Source organism: Vipera berus, assembly GCF_964194415.1.
Source record: "Vipera berus genome assembly, chromosome: 3".
NCBI lineage: Eukaryota > Metazoa > Chordata > Lepidosauria > Squamata > Viperidae > Vipera > Vipera berus.
Genome location: NC_138204.1, coordinates 116,630,367 through 116,648,157, shown reverse-complemented (window position 1 = coordinate 116,648,157; position 17,791 = coordinate 116,630,367). Strand labels below are relative to the sequence as shown.

Here is a 17,791-nt window from a genome sequence, read left to right as displayed (position 1 = left end):
TTATCATCAGTACTGGTTTATGCACTAGGAATGCCAGGTCCTTGCCCCACGATAGTGAGGGTGTTCACATTTTACAATGAACTAGAATTAGTCTAAGCTCTAGCTGATTAAACTTAAGCAAGCATGATATTGCATGTGTCTTTATCACTTCAATTTGGCTCCTCCTGCCAGTGGGAAGGGTTTCACAAATTAAGAAACTCCCATTTTCTAGAAAGCAAAACTTAAGCTGGGGATGAATTATGCCTGAAGGCTGTTCCATTGTTTGTATCTTTAAACAAGCTACTGAAAGCTGCAGACCAGACCATTCTGTGCTTCACCATCATTCACTTTCATCTGCTGTCCTCTGCAGAATTCTCAAACTGTCCCATGACAGCTTGGATGGGATTGCAGGCATAGTAGAACTTCAGCTTGTCTTAGTCCTTTGGAGCATAGCTTTGGAACTATGCTGGCTTAGGAATTCTGGGAGTTGAAGTCCACGAGTCATAAAAGAGCCAAGGTTGCCTACCCCTGATTTAGTGCACTGCGGGCTCTCCTCCAAAGGAGGGCTCAGCATCTTAAGTTCTGAAAGCTTGTTTGCAACTGTACTTGTGAGAGGTGTTTATTTGGTCCATGTATTTTCTGTATGTTGAAAGTCCAGTAGTTAAAAATTTCAGTTGTCCTCCCTAAGGGTAAGGATGGAATGTCTTATTTTTAAATGAATTAGTATGGCTACTTAACACTTTATGAAAAAGATTAGAAACCAAAGGTTTCTTTAGATTCAGGAATTGACTGCTTCATCTTCTCAAGTGTTTTCTTTTGTGATTCTTCTAGGGCAGTCTGTCCAACTTTGATTTAATCCTATTTCTTTTTTTCTGATTCTTAATCCTCTGAAAATATTAAATCTATAATATTGGTTGTGCAAAGTAGTAACAATATATTGATTTTATGTCTGTGGAGATTCTCAGTCATCCAGGTTATGGTGGTCCCAAAGATGCTTTTTCAAAAGGCAATTGGACTTCCTTTGTTTTTGCTTGAAGACATTTCATTTCTCATCCAAGAAGCTTCTTCAGTTCACTTCAGCTTCTTGGATGAGGAGCTAAACATCTTCCAGCAAAAACAAGAAGGTCCAGTTGCCTTTTGAAATAGCACCTTTGGGACATTGATTTTCTCTTACCCTGCATAGTTAAGGATTTATTCGGTTATTAACCTGCTCCATCTCATTTTTAGTAACAAAATAAACACTATAATGAAATACAAGGAGTCATTATAATAATTTCAGATTTTTTTTTAACGCAGAACATGTTCTGGCATGGCAGTCATTTATGTTGCATGTTTCTGAAATCCTAAAAGGCTATAATTATTTCTAAATAAGAGAAGGAATGTAATTGCAGTAATGAGGCCCACACCAACAGTCATGAAGTAAGCTGGGAGTTGTAGTTTATCAACATTTGAAGAGTGTCAGGTTTCTTTCTCTGGGTTATTGGGAAACCTTGTCTGTCTTCCTTTGCTACCTGCAATCTGCAGACAATACTTCAGAACCAGATTAAGGAAAAAGAGCTGAAAAATTAGAGAACTCTGCATCAGGGGTTATGATCAATGCAAAATAAGATGAATACTTCTAATAAAACCTTCCTTCCAATCAACACCGAGTTTAAAAGCAAGCACATGGTTTTACTCCTAGCAACACAAACAAAAGCAGGCAGTCTCATTTTTCAAGATGCAGTGCTTGGCTACCTCACTTGTGTTCAGCTCTTGTTTTACTAACTCCCTCTTGTATATGCACAACACATACAGGAATTATTAGTGACTAGTCTTTCAAATAGAATAGCTTTACTGACTAAGTAACCCAATTCCATGCTTCAGATAGCCTCCAAAATCATTTTCGAGGAAAGAAACACATGAAAGCATTATTGTAATCCCTAAAGTTGGATTAATGTACAGTTTAAAAAATCCCAAGCCCTTATCCTACCATAGAAGGAAGATCAAAGCATGTGGTCCCATCCATTTTGGAGGTGGGGATGCAGGTCATTTGGACTGTTGCTCCAGTTGCACCACTATAAGACACTCTTGGCTGTGTTGACTAATCAGGCCTATACCATTGGCTGCATCTTATTCAGGCTGGTACCAACTCTATTAACTAACAATGCCAAACTTGGAGAATGCCATTATTGTTGGGGAGAATAAGGTGAGACAGTCTCAGATGTTACTTTCAGTGATGGCACTTCTGCAAGAATGTGGCTGAGATCTTAGCTAATGTCAGTCTCCCTATTTTGGTCTAGTAAATTCCCACTGAAGTTTTCAGGTGGCCCCTTTGATAATTTTTACAGTGTCGTACGTAGCTTCTTTCCAAAGGTGGCTGCAGTTGAACCCAGTTACATGCCTGAACAGATGGTTACATTTTTCCACCACATGGACTTAATAATAAAATGGGTTCAGCTCCACAATTACCAAGGAGATTTGACATATGTTTGATCTTTCTTGTTTTAGAAAATATAGTACACAGAATATATGGAGGTCTTGCTGTCTGTTTCTTCATGGGAATCTTTTTCATGGAAACAGCTTGCCTCAGCATGGCATCCTTCGGACTAGGAATTGTGGGAGTTATGCACCCAAAATGATTTGAAGAGATCAAATTAGGAAGCGCTGTCATACAAACAAGTTCAGATAATGTTACAAGGAAAAACACAAGATCCACAGATCTAATTTGCAGTGGCTGTAAATCTCATAGAATCACAGGCCTAGAACGATCTTGGAGGACTTCTAATCCAAACACACACACACCCCCTGCCCAAGGCAAGAGATCTTATTTCATCATGGACAAATAGCTATTCAATCTTTTCTTGAAGACATCCAATGATGGAGCACCCAGAACTCCAGGAGACAAGCTGTTCCATTGATTAATTTTTCTCACTGTCAGGAAATTTCTCCTTAGTTCCAGATTTTGTCTTTTACAAGCTTCTACCCATTGCTTTTTGTCCTACCCTCAGGGGCTTTGGAAAATAAGTTGACTGTCTCCTCCCTATGACTGGCCCTAAAGTACTAGTAGACAGTTGTCAGGTTACTCTTAATCCTTCTCTTTGTTAGGCTAGACATTCCTTGTTCCCTTAACTATTCATTGTACAGTTAAGCCTTCGGACCTCTTATTATCTTAGTTGCTCTTCTCTGCACTCATTCTAGGGCCTCAGCATCTTTTTTTATATCATAATGACCAAAATTGGACACAATTTTCCAAGTGTGACCTCACTAGTGCAGTATAGAGCAGTACTATCACTTGTGATCTTGATGCCATTCCTCTGTTGATGCAGCCTAGGTGTAAGGACCCACCTCAGCTAACCACCCAAAAATAGCAGAACTCTTGAAATAGGCATTATCTCAAAAGGAAACATTTATTAGGGTCAGTGACAGTAGGGAAGTCAAGGCAAGATCTGGGGAAAATCCGTTCAAACGGTATAGTTAAACCAGCAATATTCCTCCTCCCACCAATGTCATAATGTCCATTTGAAATCCAGCCAATCCACAGGTGGCACAATGTGCGGGTAACTGGCACAGTTGGTGCACATCTCAAGGTCTTCTCCAGCTTTTGTTTCTCTTCAACTGTCTCCCTGATAAGGGAGAAACATTCCTTTCTGAAGTGGATAGAGATGGGAGAAGAAAAGCAGAAAGTGAAAGTTATCCCAAATGAAAGCAAATATCTCCCCTTCCCCACCCCAGCAGAATGGCAGGCCCCAGAGCAAAGCACAAAAGTATATATGAAAGGGAGAAAATAAGGATTTGGGGACCTGACATATCCCCCCCTAAAAGAATGGGAAATCTACCTAAAAGACAACAGGGAGGGGAACAAACAATACGGGCATATTAATTAGGCTTATCAGGATATTGAGAATGGAAACATCTTAGAAGTTTAAGGGCTCTAACATGTTTCTTGTACACCCACTCATTCTGGGTAGAAGGGAGATTCTTCCAAGCTACTAAGTATTGTATCACCCCCATGGTGAATTTGAGAGTCCAAAATGTCCTTAATCGCAAAATGTTGTTCACCCTCAACCATGATAGGTGTGGGTGCCTGAGGCGCAGGAGGTCTAAGGTTAGAAGTTACCTCTGGTTTGAGTAAACTGCAGTGGAAAACAGTGGATTTTAAGTAGGTTCTTTGGCAAGTCCAGTTCAACCATCACAGGATTGACGATGCATTTGATAGGGAAAGGTCCTACAAATTTAGGGTCTAATTTCGTAGATGATTGTAAAGACTGCAAATACTTCATGGAGAGGTATACTCAGTCTCCAACTTTATAAAGTTTTTGCCCCACCCTCCATTTATCAGCCTGAGTCTTATAGGCTTCTCTGGCTTCATCCAGAGCTTTCCTAACTACTGGCCAGGTATTTTGTAACTATTTAATCCATTCTTGCAAGGAGGGGATTTCTGGCTCCTTGATGGGAAGTTCAGGCATGGCTACAAATGTTTGATCACTAGCTACTTGAAATGAAGTAAAACCTGTGCTGGAATGCATCGTGTTATTATAAGCCACTCAGCAAATGGTAACCAATTGGTCAGACCAATTGTCTTGCTGATAAATGATGAAAGATCTCAGGTATTGTTCTAGAACTGAGTTCAGTCTGTCTCTCTCTCTCCCCCCCCCATTCATTTGAGGATGATGCAAAGATGATAACCCTTGACTAGAACCCATCAGATCTAGAAAAGCTTTCCAAAACTCAGAGGTGAATTGGACCTCTCTGTCTGAAAGTATATCTGTCTGAAAGAGGTTAGCTAAATTTTTTGCAGTGGGGATCTTGGGGCATGAAATGAAATGAACTTGCCTAGAGAACAAATTAGTTATGACCAAAATTACAGTGTTCCCAACACTTTCAGGCAACTCCACAATAAAATCCATAGAGGTCTCTCTCCAGGGTGCTGATGGACTGGCTACTGGTTGTAGCAGTCCTGGGGATTTCCCTTGCCTCCATTTGGCCACTGTACATGTGGGGCAGCTGGATACATAGCTTTCTATATCCTTTTTCAATGCAGGCCACCAAAATTGCCTTTTAATGAGATGTAGGATTTTTACAAACCCAAAATGTCCAGCAGTTTTGAATCATGCCCTGTTTGCATTACTTTAAGTTTTAAAGCTGCTGGGACATAAAGTTTTTCTCCAATCCATGCTAATCCATCTTTTAACACACATAGGTTATTGTGGTTTTGAAACGACTCATCAGTTTATAAAGCAGTTTTAAAGTCCTGCAACAAAGTCTTTCCAACAGGAACCACAGGCTTCGACTGGGCTCTGGAAGTTATTGGGGCTGCTAATTAACAAGGATGCAAAAATGGTTTAGTCACTTCTGCCTTCTTACTGTTATATTGTGGTAACCTGGATAATGCATCAGCTAAAAAATTCTTTTCCCCAGGGAGGTAGTGGCTAGTGAAATCAAAATGAAATCAAACAGGGACCATCTTGCCTGTTTAGGGGAGAGCTTCCTGGGGGTTTTCATGGCTTCAAGATTCTTATGATCAGTCCATACGTGAAACGGTATTTTACTCCCTTCCAGGAAATGCATCCAAGTGAGGAGACCCCATCATACAACATAGGCCTCCTTCTCTCAAGCTGCCCACCTCTTCTCAGTCTTTGATAATTTCCTAGAGGTGTAATCAGAAGGTTGTAATTATCCGTCCTTATTTCTCTGCAATAAAACTTCTCCCACAGCCACATCACTAGCGTCCACTTGAATTATGAATGGGTGTTCTGGGTCCGAATATTTCAGAACTGGCTCCATAGAGAAAAGTCTCTTAAGTTTTTCAAAAGTCACTTGACACTCTCCTGTCCATTTTAACAGTTGACTAGGCTTTGGTTTATCCTCCCCTGGGTGTTTAACAAGTTTGTGATTGGGAGGGCAATCTGTGCAAATGATGGGGTGAATTGTCTGTAAAAGTTTGCAAATCCTAGGAAAGTTTGGAGCTGTTTCCTGGTTCTAGGAGGAGCCCAGTCCAGGACTCCTCTCACTTTTTCTGGGTCCATCTCTATCCCCTCGTTGGATATATATGATAACCCAAGTAATCAATACAATCTTTGTGGAATTCACATTTTGACAGTTTGGCAGAGCGCAGCTTTTTTAGTACTGCTCTAACCAGTTTGATTTGTTCATCTTTGGTTTCGGTGTAAATAAGGATATCATCCAGGTAAACCAAAACCCCTTTATACACGTGATCATGTAGGACTTCGTTAATCAGCTGCATGAATATTGCAGGAGCTCCTTGCAGCTCAAATGGTAGAACTTTGAATTGGAAGCAACCAAGTGGGCAATTGAAAGCAGTTTTCCGTTCATCCCCTTTCTTTATTTGTATGCAGTAACAAGCTTCTCTCAAGTTTAGTTTGGAAAAAAAATTCCCTTTTGATATGTGCGCTAACATGTCTTTCATTAAAGGTAGTGGATAAATATTCTCCATGCACACAGCGTTGAGACTTCTATAATCCACGCGCCGATGAAGAGAGCCATCTTTCTTTTCTCTGAATAATACAAGGGTGGCTACCCAGGGTCTAGCTGGCTCTATAAAACCCTGCTCCAGTTTCTTTTTGATTAACTTTCCCAGTTCGTTTAATTCCCTGGTAGTCATAGAGTACATTTTTGGCTTTAGCAGTTTCACCCCTGGGATGATCTCAATAGCACAGTCTGTGGGTTGGTGAGGGGGGAGTTCATCTGCCCTCTGCTCGCTGAAGGCATCAGCCAAATCTTGGTATTCCATTGGGAGGGCTTTCAAGTCTGACTCACTGAGGGCAGAAGCAAAATCACGATGTAATCCACATCTCCTGCCGTTTTTCCCTATGGGGATTTTAACTTCCTTCCCTCCAGTTGATCATGCGGTTCTACTTCTTTAATCATGCCAGAGCCAAAACTAATGGCCACTCCATCCCTGGTTCCACAATAAAAGCTAGTCTCTGTGTGGTCCCCCAGGTCAATGCATAACGGTCTGGTGGCAAAGCTGGCGGGTACACCCCCCCCCTGCAACCAATTCATCCAATTGGCAGAAAGTGATTTGGGTTTTTAACCTTCTGAGGGGTATTCCCATTTTCCCCACTACTTCTGGGCTAATCATACATCGGGTACACCCTGAGTCCAGCAAGGTGGCTCATCTTCCCAGCGCCAGGTATAGAAAGTTCTAGGGGCACTGTTATTAGGTCAATTGGCCCACTCACCAGTGGGTTGTCCTCATAGTTGTCTTCTGCCCTTTCTGAGCCGTCATAGCATGGAGTCGGACCTCAACCCTCTCAGTTGTGATTCCAGGGGAGCTCTACGACTTCCTTGGACCTCATCACAGTCTCCCTGGGGTGCGGTGAGGTCTCCCAGCTGGTAGATGATCCCCTCCCTTGGCAGGTGTCTTGCTGCAGCAATCCACGGCTCAATGTCCCTCTTTACCACATTCAAAGCAGGCGGTGCTGTGAGCTGGGGTAGGTGAACCTTGTACGGTTTCTCCTCGCTTCTTGGACTGCAGTTTGAAGCTTGGTCTCACCTGGCAGTGTAGGTGCTTGCGTCGATCAATTTCCACTTCCTTGGCTAGCAGGCACCAGTCGTACAGCCATCCCAGGGCTCCACGGGCTACGTAGGCATTATAGCTTTTCATTGAGCCCATCTTAGAAACAGCTTACCAGGTGATGCTCTCTGAATTTTCAGTATATTCAGCCACTGGTCTCCTTCCCTGCTTCACTGTTTTTATGCGTTCCCAAGCTTTCTTGTCTGCCAATCAGTCTGCAAAACGCCTCTGGAGGGCAGCCATAAATCGGTTGAAATTCTGCAATTCGGGTGTGTGGCAATTGTACAGGGTCACCATCCTGTCAGCTGCTCCACCTTCCAGGAGCAGGACATTCTCAACATCAGTAGACAGTGTTCTCCATAGATTGGCATGTAGGTGAACACTTGTGCCAGGAAATACCCCAGTCACTTTGGGTCTCCATCAAACTTCACTCCAATTGGAATTGGTTTCCCCTTGGTGGGTTGGGGTGATCTGCCTCTGGTTCCTTGAGATGGATGGCCTCGCCGAGGTCTGCCTCCTGGGCTCCAGCTGCTGCCATCTCTCGCACCTCCAATTCCTCTCTCTCCGATTCACCTTCTTTCTCTTCCTCCAATTCAGGACTTTCTTTCAGTTGCACCTTAAATTAGTTGAGGGCTTTTTTCACATATTCCATCACAGCTTCCATCGTCCCCAATTTCAATTCCTCTTTTTCTTCTCCTTTACTGGGAGGGGCAAGTTCTGGATTTTTCTTCTTTACTTTTTTCTTTCCTCTGCCTTGGGTAGGAGTGACTTTGGGGGCTTTTTCCTTCCATCCTTCTTTCTTACCAACCCTGAGTGAACATCTGGCCTGATCTTCTTCACCAGAAGGTCTGCCTTCTTCCAGGTCCCTGGAGAGGCTTTCATTTGCTTTCAGACAGAGGAGATCTCTGGCCTATTTCTCTTCCTGGAACTCCTCCATAGAAATCAGTTGTGAGTCCCCCAGAAGGGCAGAAGCTTCTTTGGGTTGAGTACTGTGCAGATCTTGCCTTATGTAAGGACCCTCCTCAGATAACCACCCAAGAAAGCAGAACTCTTGAAACAGGCATTGTCTCAAAAGGAAACTTTTATTAGGGGTCAGTGACAGTAGGGAAGTCAAGGCGAGATCTGGGGAAAATCCCGCTCAAATGGTATAGTTAAACCAGCAATATTCCTCCTCCCACCAATGTCATAATGTCCATTTGAAATCCAGCCAATCCACAGGTGGCACAATGTCAGGTTAGTGGCACAATTGGCATGCATCTCAAAGTCTTCTCCAGCTTTTGTTTCTCTCTAACCATCTCCCAGATAAGGGAGAAACATTCCTTTCTCAAGTGGATAGAGGTGGGAGAAGAAAAGCAGAAAGCAAAAGTTATCTCAAGCCAAAACCAATATACCCCCTCCCCCCAGCAGAATGGCAGGCCTCAAAGCAAAGCACAAAAGTATATATGAAAGGGAGACAATAAAGATTTGGGGACCCGACACTAGGACTGCATTGGCTTTTTTGGCTACTGCAGGACACTGGTGGTTCATACTTAAGTGATGGTCCACTAGGATACCTAGATCCCTCTCACAGCTACCACTGTTGTACCAGGTACCACCTATTCTATACCTGTACATTTGGTTTTTCTTGCCTATGTACAGGACCATACTTTTCTCACCACCGAATTGCATTTTGTTGGATAGAGCAGTGCTCTAATCTGTCGAGATCCTTCTGAATCTCGAATCTATCTTCTAGCCTGTGTTTGAGCCTGTCATTAGCAATATCCCCAGATTGGTGTCATCTGCAAGTTTGATGAGTTCCCCTTATATCCTCTCACCTAGGTCATTTAAGAAGATGTTGAACAGCACTGGGCCCAAGACAGAAACTTGCAGTGCTTCCTTCCATGTAGATGTAGTTCTATTGAGGACTACACACAGAGTGCGGTTGATCAGCCAACTGTGAATCCACCTGATGATGGTACAGTCTATCCCACATTGTTCTATCTAACCAAGAAGTAGGCTGTGGTTCTCCAAGAATCTCCAAGGATACTATTTTAATCTATTATCTAGATGAGAAGAAGATGCTAGCTGAATATTTTTTCTGCATACATGTATTCTCCTGCATATATACAGTGTATAGACATCCACATAGATATTTTGAAATGTTTTTCCCCTCAGCATTCATTTTAGAGTCAGGTTAAAACATCCATTTTGGTAGAAAAAGCTTTGGGAAAGGGAAGGTCAACTTGGGACATACCCTCTCCAACACTGTAATTTAAATCCTCCTCCTGTCAGTTAGGATAGCAATCTATTAGATTGTGTCAGAGTGTGCACAGTCTTATTTCTCTCAGATAATCCAGGAGTAAACACTTTAAACCATAGTTTGTATTAAATGTTGGTTTATCTTACACTATCGACAATATTATACACCAGGAACAATATACATACACATGCTAATACAGCAGGATAAAAAAACAATTATAGCAGGAAACAGAAGAGAGAGAACACATCAACAGATCCTTCCCTTTATACAAATGCTCTTAAAGAGACACAAACCCTGCTGAGTCATTCTCATCGTTACACTACATCTTACATCTTACATTACATAAGCTGGTTAGCTGTTAAATCAATACCTTGACACTCCTCCCATTTAAAGCTGTTAACCCAAATGCTTTTATATACTCTTGATGCTTGCCTACATTTAAAGGCTTAGTCAACATATTGGCTATATTGATGTCAGTGGAATAATGTTGTAACTTTACCAGATTATCCTTCACAGCCTCCCTGATGTTACAATATTTTAAGTCTACATGTTTGCTTCTGCTTCTGATACGTTCTCCCATTGCCATCTTTATACATGCAACATTGTCCTGAAATATTGGCACAGCTTCGTTTTATATACCCATTTACATCCCATAGCCTTTTGTCCGTCTGGTAATCTCATAAGGGTAAACACCTGATGCACATTCATAGATTCCATTTCTCTATCCATTGCCTCCTTCCATTTATCCTGTTCTACTTTAGGCAATGACATCATATCCTGGTAATTATGGGGTTATACCTTAGACTATATGCTCTGACCCCACTTGCTATTCCTACTATTTCTGACCTGCTATCCTGTTTTTTCTTCATTGGCCTTTATGTAGCCTCTTATTCCTGAGAACTAACACTACATGTTGGCATGAACACCTCAGTGTTAACATGCACCCTGTCCCAATTGTTTTGTTCTGCAAAACTAGCAGGCCTTGAAATCACAACCTTCTTTGTTCCATCTGTGAATCTATATTTTTTGGAACCTGGCTCATATCCAACAAACCTAAGTTTCCTGGCCTTTTTATGTCCTTTCCTTCTGGTACTTCTGGGAATATGCACCCAGGCATAACTGCCAAATATCCTTAGGTGAGCCAATGAAGGTTTCCTTCCATTTAATAGGTAATATGGCATTTCATTTATAGCAACACTCCATACCCTGTTTACTAAATAGTTAGCTATTTTCATGGCTCCCTCTCAGTATGTTTTACTCATTCCTGCATTTGCCAGCAGTGAGTCTTTCATGGTTTGCAATACACCATTCCTCCTTTCAGCAACTCCCATTTTCTGCTGGCGAGTACGGATTCGTACGTCTATTCCTTATGCCTAGGTTTCTCAGCCACTTTTGGAAATTGTCAGACATGAACTCTGTCCCCTGTCTGTTTGCAGCTGGCATACATTATGGCCATATCTTCACTCTACACTGTACAAGTTCGCCCATTGCCTGAACTGTTGTAGAACTTCTGTTTTGCTCTTTAATAAATAGCAAAACCCATATCTGGTGTAGTCATCTACTAAGACTAGTACATACCTAACTCCTCCTAGAGAGGACACCATAGGACCAATTAAATCAGCGTGCACTAACTGCAAAACTCTGTTTGTTTGCCTTGAGCTTTTCTTACATACAGGATACACTCTGGACTTTGACTCCTTACAAATAGCGCAATCAAAATATGTGTTGCATTGCTTAATGTTAAGTCCCTCAGCTAGGTCTGAAATCCTTTGCAGCACTCTAAAAGTTGCATGACCTAACCTCCTGTGTAATAGATGCATGCAATTATCATGTGTGGGAGTATTTGTAAGTTTTTGTGCACAAACATCCTGTTGCTTCCCTAACACGTATAAATTATCCAGCTTAACACCTTGTGCACAAATCATCCCATGGTGTATTGACCATATTTTATACCCCATATCATCCAAGTTCGAAATACTGAGTAAATTATGGTCTAACTCTGGTACATATAATACATTGTCCAATGTTTCTCCAATACCAGTTACATAAACTTTACTTTTCCCTTTAACAGCAGGCTGTTGTCCATTAGCCAAACTAACAAAAGTTTGCTTAGCTGGTCTTAAGTTTGAAAACATTTGTGGGTCATTTGTAATATGCTGACTCACCCCATTGTCTAACAACCAAGTGTTTTTCTCCATTAAAGTTGCTGCCAGGGAAAATGTTGGTTGTGTAGCTCAACAACCTTGTCTCGCTGCTCCTCTGTTTCTCCTCTCAGGGCAGTGTCTCTGGAGATGCTCTGTAGAACCACACTTGAAGCAGTATTTCACCATGCAAACATTCTTGGCTGCCCTGCTGGCATCTATGGATGTTATGGTATAACTCATGGTTAAGTCCTTCTCCTTCATGGATTCTAATTGGTCACTAGGACATCCCATGAAGTATCCAATGAACTGAGCACCACATACACCTTATGTGACTCAGTAAAAGTCATCCCTCTTTCCTCTAATTCTAGGAATGTCTCATGGACTGCAAATATGTAGACATGCTCTCTCCCGGTTTCAGTTGGGCCTTATATAGCTTTCTTGTCAGCATTACTTTGCTGTTTGCAGTCTCTCTCACGTACACACTGTGCAAGGCTTCCCAGCACTCTGGGAGACCCTGCACATGTATCAGCTGGTTGTCTTCTAAACTCAGGATTATGCTGGGCAATGCTTTCTCATTCTTTCTCCAATCCTCATCATACAGGGCTGCAGGTGGATCAGTAACTATCATCCACAACTCCTCCCTTTCAGGTACTGTACATCTCCATTTTCAGACACCAGTAGTTTATCGCATTCAGACAAGATACTACGAAACCTCCTCCCATTACGCTGACTGAGTCCATGTTGCCTGCTACCACCACAAACCACTACAAACCACAAGCCTTAATTTCTGTGGCTCTGGGCCAAACTCTCACTGGGTTTCTCCTCTCTCTGGGTCCATACCTGTCAGAGCATGCACAGTCGTATTGCGCTGAGATAATCCAGGAGTAAACACAGTAAACAGTGGTTTGTATTAAATGGTGGTTTATCTTACACTATCTACAATATCATATACCAGGAACAATATACATACACATGCTAATACAACAGGATCCAACTAACCACAATTGCAGCAGGAAACAGAAGAGAGAGAATACATCAGCAGAGCCTTCCCTTTATACAATGCTCTTAAAGAGACACAAACCCTGCTGAGTCATTCTCATCATTACATTAGATCTTAAATTACATAAACTGGTTAGCCGTTAAATCAATACCTTCACAGAATGATAGCAAATTAATGTGCCACAACTAGGTGGTGCTGTTTTCCAGAGTCCTAAACTTTGCATCCAGGTTTTGTTGGGAAAAGATTTCATACCTATCCTTCCCTTATGGAGGATCATATTGCAAACTCACACAAAATACATTATGGATAACATTTTATTCATGTGATAGGAGAGGCTAATCCCTATTGTGTGGGGTAGGTTTTAATTCTCTTGCATCTTTGGCAGATTTGTTTTCTTTTGATGTAATGTCACTTTCTGATGTTTAGTTGCAAATATTAGTTAGAGCTGATTGCCTAAACATTTCCTACTTTCTTGTCCTTTGTGTTAACATGGCAGTTGTAATAAGATGCGCTCCAAATGTTGCACTTTTCCCACCATGTTATAATCTTCTGGGCTGGGTAACAGCTAACTAGTATTCTCCAACTTTTGCAGAACAAGCATAAAGGAGTTGTCTAGTTCATTTAATCTTTCTCTCGCTATAGATTTCAAGGCTAGGTGGAGGAGGAGACCTGATTTTTATCATGAGATATAGTACATTCAATATGTTCCAATATAATAGGATTCACATGTTGTATTGTTTTTCTATGGATTTGGGTTTAGCATATTGCATGAAGTGATCTAGCCATGTAAATATTGACCAGTGGCAGTTTTTTCCAGGCTTAGTGCTCTCAGTGTGTAGACTTCAACTTCCATCATTCTGAACAATGTGCTGGCCAAGGAATTCTGGAAGTTAAAATCTAAAGTGCACTCAAACTGCTGAGTAGGCATTTTACAACTTACTTTATTGTGGGAAAACCAGGCCAGTTTATCTTAGTGCAATGAACAAATCAGAGCTTTGAGTATTGTGTGAATTGAAATCCATAACTCTAAGTGGTAAATCTAAGCTTCAGTTAAAAGTCACCTTTAGTCAAAGCCCATTTTCTTATTTGAAAATAATGATTTCCTAACAATCTTGGGATGTGTGGCCAGTTTAAATAACATTGCAGATTTAAAATATGGGTAGTAGTCCCATATGATTAAGATTGCTTGATTTTTAGGTGGAAAGCTTTACATTCAAGCTGTTGCATCTCTATTTAGCAGGATTCTTGTCAGGAGATCTATTAAGACCTGGCTACTTTCGTTTAGGATTGCAGATGCTATAGTAGTCTAAATAGAATGAGAATTCAACTTAGATTCATAAATTACCCTGTGGCATACTATTGGTGATGCTGATTTTTTTCTGATTACAGTCTTCATGATAGAACTGTTTCTTCTGAGGTTACTTGACAACATGGATGTTCCTGGATTCATCAGAATAGTATCCAGAGATAAAGCCCCTGAATTGTTTTAGTGCAACACTGGTCTGGTTTTTATTTGAATAAAAACAAGATCATTTGAATGAAAAAAACAAAGTATGTTGTTAGGTTCAGAGCTACAGTCTGCCTATTGCTGCTGGAATTGTGTCTCTTTGTTTTTAATTTGAAACTTCTCTAGCAATAAATTTGGAGGTATTTCCTTCTCTTTCTCTTGTATTGCCAAAACTCAGTTTCTCTGCTTTATTTTGCTGCAGTCTTTCCAAAATACAGGTATTTCCATTCTCCTATCTTCAGTCTTTACAAAACTCGAAAATAGGATTTTGTTTTTTTCTGTGTCTTTCTTTTTTTGTTAACTCTTTATGTTGTTAGTAGTTATTGGCTTGCACATTCCTATTAGGATCAGTTGCAGAAAAATACTGGAAACATTCATATACCAGCTATTCTGGAAATTCAAATTATTTATCATACATACCATACATTGTTCATATTCTCCTTCCCAGGTTTTTGGAAAGTCAGAACTGATTAAAAGAAAAAGTGGAGTACAAGTTATTTCTGTAAAACCTATATAACATTAAAACGATTGCTCATCAAGAAGAAAAATCTGGCTTCTAAAAAACAAATGATGCGTCCCCAGAACTTAACCCTACCAGTTGCATTTTTTTAAACTGTGTTATCTTCGGTCAACATTGAACTTGCTGAAATTTTGCAGAAAGATTATATTTTGTGTTATAGAAGACTCCAAAGTTGGGACCATTTATTTCAGGAAAGAATAAGGTATGAATTAATTGGGGGAGGGCTTCTAGAGCCAGCACTGGGGATTAGGCTGAATAGCTTTATGGTTCCCTTTCTTCTCTGTTCCTGGTGTTTTGATGGTTTTATGTTACACTCCCCCTCCTGCTGTTGTGCTTTGGCGTCATGGAGGGTACAGTCACCGGGTCACTGTGATTTGTATGTTTTCAACACTGAAATGAAGTCCTTCTTCACAAAGGTAGGCAATCCTCAAACACTTTGTGGGATGGCGGGGAATGGGAGGACAAACTTTTGGAATGGCAGGTACCATGATTATAACCCACCCTAACTTAACCTGGCTGCTGGTACTCCACAACATTTGGTTTTGGGGCTTTCACACCATAGCCTGAACTAGAAATATTGTCTCTGCAGTGTACAATTGGGGAAATGTATTTTATATCCTATGTTTGTTAATCAGCCATCGCAACTGTTGCCTATGGAAAGCCTATTTGGACGAGACAGAATGAACGAGTGAGAGCTTTTAATAGTTTAATAATCTCGGAGGCAATACACTGTTCCCTTGCTGATTGTCCGTTAATTTCTCCCTCCCTTGCTCCTTGTGGCTTTTATTTTAGCTTCCATAAAATAAGCCAGCCTCAGGTTAGAATCCCACCAAAATCATCCATATTGCCTTGCTCAAATTCTTTCTTGGGACTTGGTAATATATCATATGCCTTTAGGCCAACCCCTCCTGTTATACTTGCTCTCTGAAAGTGTGCTTGTTTGCTACTTCACAGAAAAGGCATTTATAATAAATTATGAGTTATGCCTCATTTTAATCTGCTTGACATAGAAAGGATTCAGTTTTTTTTAAAAAAAAGGATTACATCAACATAGAACAACACTAAAAATCCATTTGATTGACTCTTCAGTCTTGTTTTTCATCTTTTTCTTAAATGTGTGCTTCTTCTTTCCAAATCTCTTCCCCGGCAACATTAGTTATACAGATTAGAGGTTCCCTACCATAGTTTAAATAAACATCTGCAGGATAGGCAAATTAGCTATGTTGACTGTTAGAAAACATTCAAAGGCCAAATTAGAACAATGTTTTTATTACGGTTATTCAAGGTAAGACAAATAGTGTGGAAGCCTTCAAATTCTTTAATGATCTTGGGCAAGATTATTTAAAACATATTAGAAGAAGCATGAAGATTTTGGCTTCTGGAATTCACATGACTGGAAAAAAGAAGAAAGACTAGAATGGAGGAGTCCTTTCCTAACTACATGCTCCATAGGGGAGGTCCAGAAGGAATTGTTCTGTTGTTGTTGTTTTTTCATAGTATAGAACAGGGGTGTCAAACTCAATTTCATTGAGGGCCGCATCAGCATTGCGGTTGCCCTCAGGGGGCCGGGTGGGTATGGCCAGGGTGGGCGTGGCCTACTGGGTGGGCGTGGCTAGAGTGTGTATGGCCTGCTGGGTGGGCATGGCCAGCTCTACATCGTTCGCATCAAGGGTGCCTATGAGGGCCCGGGCAGGAGTGGGACAGATCTGAGAGTCTCTGGCAGAAGGAGGGTCTCTGGGCCAGGGCCAAGGCAGTGGGGGCCGTTCCCTCACTGTTTCCAGGATGGCTTCGCGGGTCACATGAAACCACTTTGCGGGCTGGATCCAGCCCCTGGGCCTTGTGTTTGACATGTCTGGTATAGAACATAGAATCATACAGCTGGAAAGGACCTCGGAGATCTTCTAGTCCTCGGAGATCTTCTAGTGCTTAAGGCAGAGCTTTATACCATCCCAATTCTAATGGTTGTTTGGTCTATCTTTGAAAACCTCCAGTGATGGAGGGCCCACAACTCTGAGAGGTAAGCTATTTTATTGATTAATTGTTATGTCAGGAAATCTTTCCTTAGTTCCAAATTGGACCTCTCTTTAACAAACTTCCACCCATTGTTTCTTGTCCTGTCTTCTGGTGCTTTGGAAAATAGGCTGATCCCTCTTCTCTGTGACAGGCCCTCAAGTACTGGAAGACAGTTATCCTATCATCCCTAGTCTTCTCTTAGATTGGATTCAACATACCTAGGTCCTTCAACTGTTCATCATACAATTTAACTTCCAGACCGTGTATCATCTATCATCCTTGTTGCTCTTCTCTGCATACTTTCCATAGTCTCAGTGTCTTTTTTGTACTGATGGCCTGAAGATGTGATCAGAAGTGATGACCAATAGCCTTCAGATGGATTTGACCAATTTTTTATCTCTGTGTTTGAACCCGTTTTCTTCTTTCCTCTGCCATATGCAGAACCTGAGTCCCCAAGCCCCTTTTCACAATTGCTTTCCAACATTCTTTGGGGTTGGGAAGAAGGAAAAAAATAATAATGTTCATGTGACCAAATCTACATTTAGTTACATCTCACTATGGCGGAGAGAAGGCAACTCTTCTTGAAGTTTGTGGTTGATTCTGTGGGTTACAACTGCTATAGATGATTAAATAAATTAATGAACTAATTCAGACATGTCAAACTTGCGACGTCATGTGACATTGCACGATGTATTTTGACTGTTTTGCCATTGCCGGCAATGGGGTGGGCGTGGCTTCCACGTGACGCATCCGGCCCACAGGTCGGCAGTTTGACACCCCTGTACTAATTTATATAGATTCAAATATAAAGGTAAACTGTTGTTTCTCCCTGTAGACTTTGAGAGTGTCCTAGGTGAAATATGAAACCACCTT

General features: G+C 41.3%; 1 protein-coding gene and 1 long non-coding RNA gene across 3 annotated transcripts in view; one reads left to right on the top strand and one right to left on the bottom strand.

Annotated features, from left to right (window-relative positions):
• The window catches only part of LOC308665782 (pre-B-cell leukemia transcription factor 1-like), an 82,511-nt gene that overhangs the window by 29,272 nt on the left and 35,448 nt on the right, over positions 1-17,791 (top strand). The window lies entirely within an intron of this gene.
• Positions 8,373-17,260, bottom strand: LOC308664865. Of its 2 annotated transcripts, XR_014025770.1 has the most exons (5): positions 17,137-17,260; positions 14,806-14,851; positions 11,900-12,093; positions 9,310-9,537; positions 8,373-8,814 (listed from the first exon to the last, which is right to left on the bottom strand). It is a non-coding gene; the product is annotated as an uncharacterized lncRNA (long non-coding RNA). The 2 variants fall into 2 exon arrangements; XR_014025769.1 differs by having other exon boundaries at positions 8,373-9,537.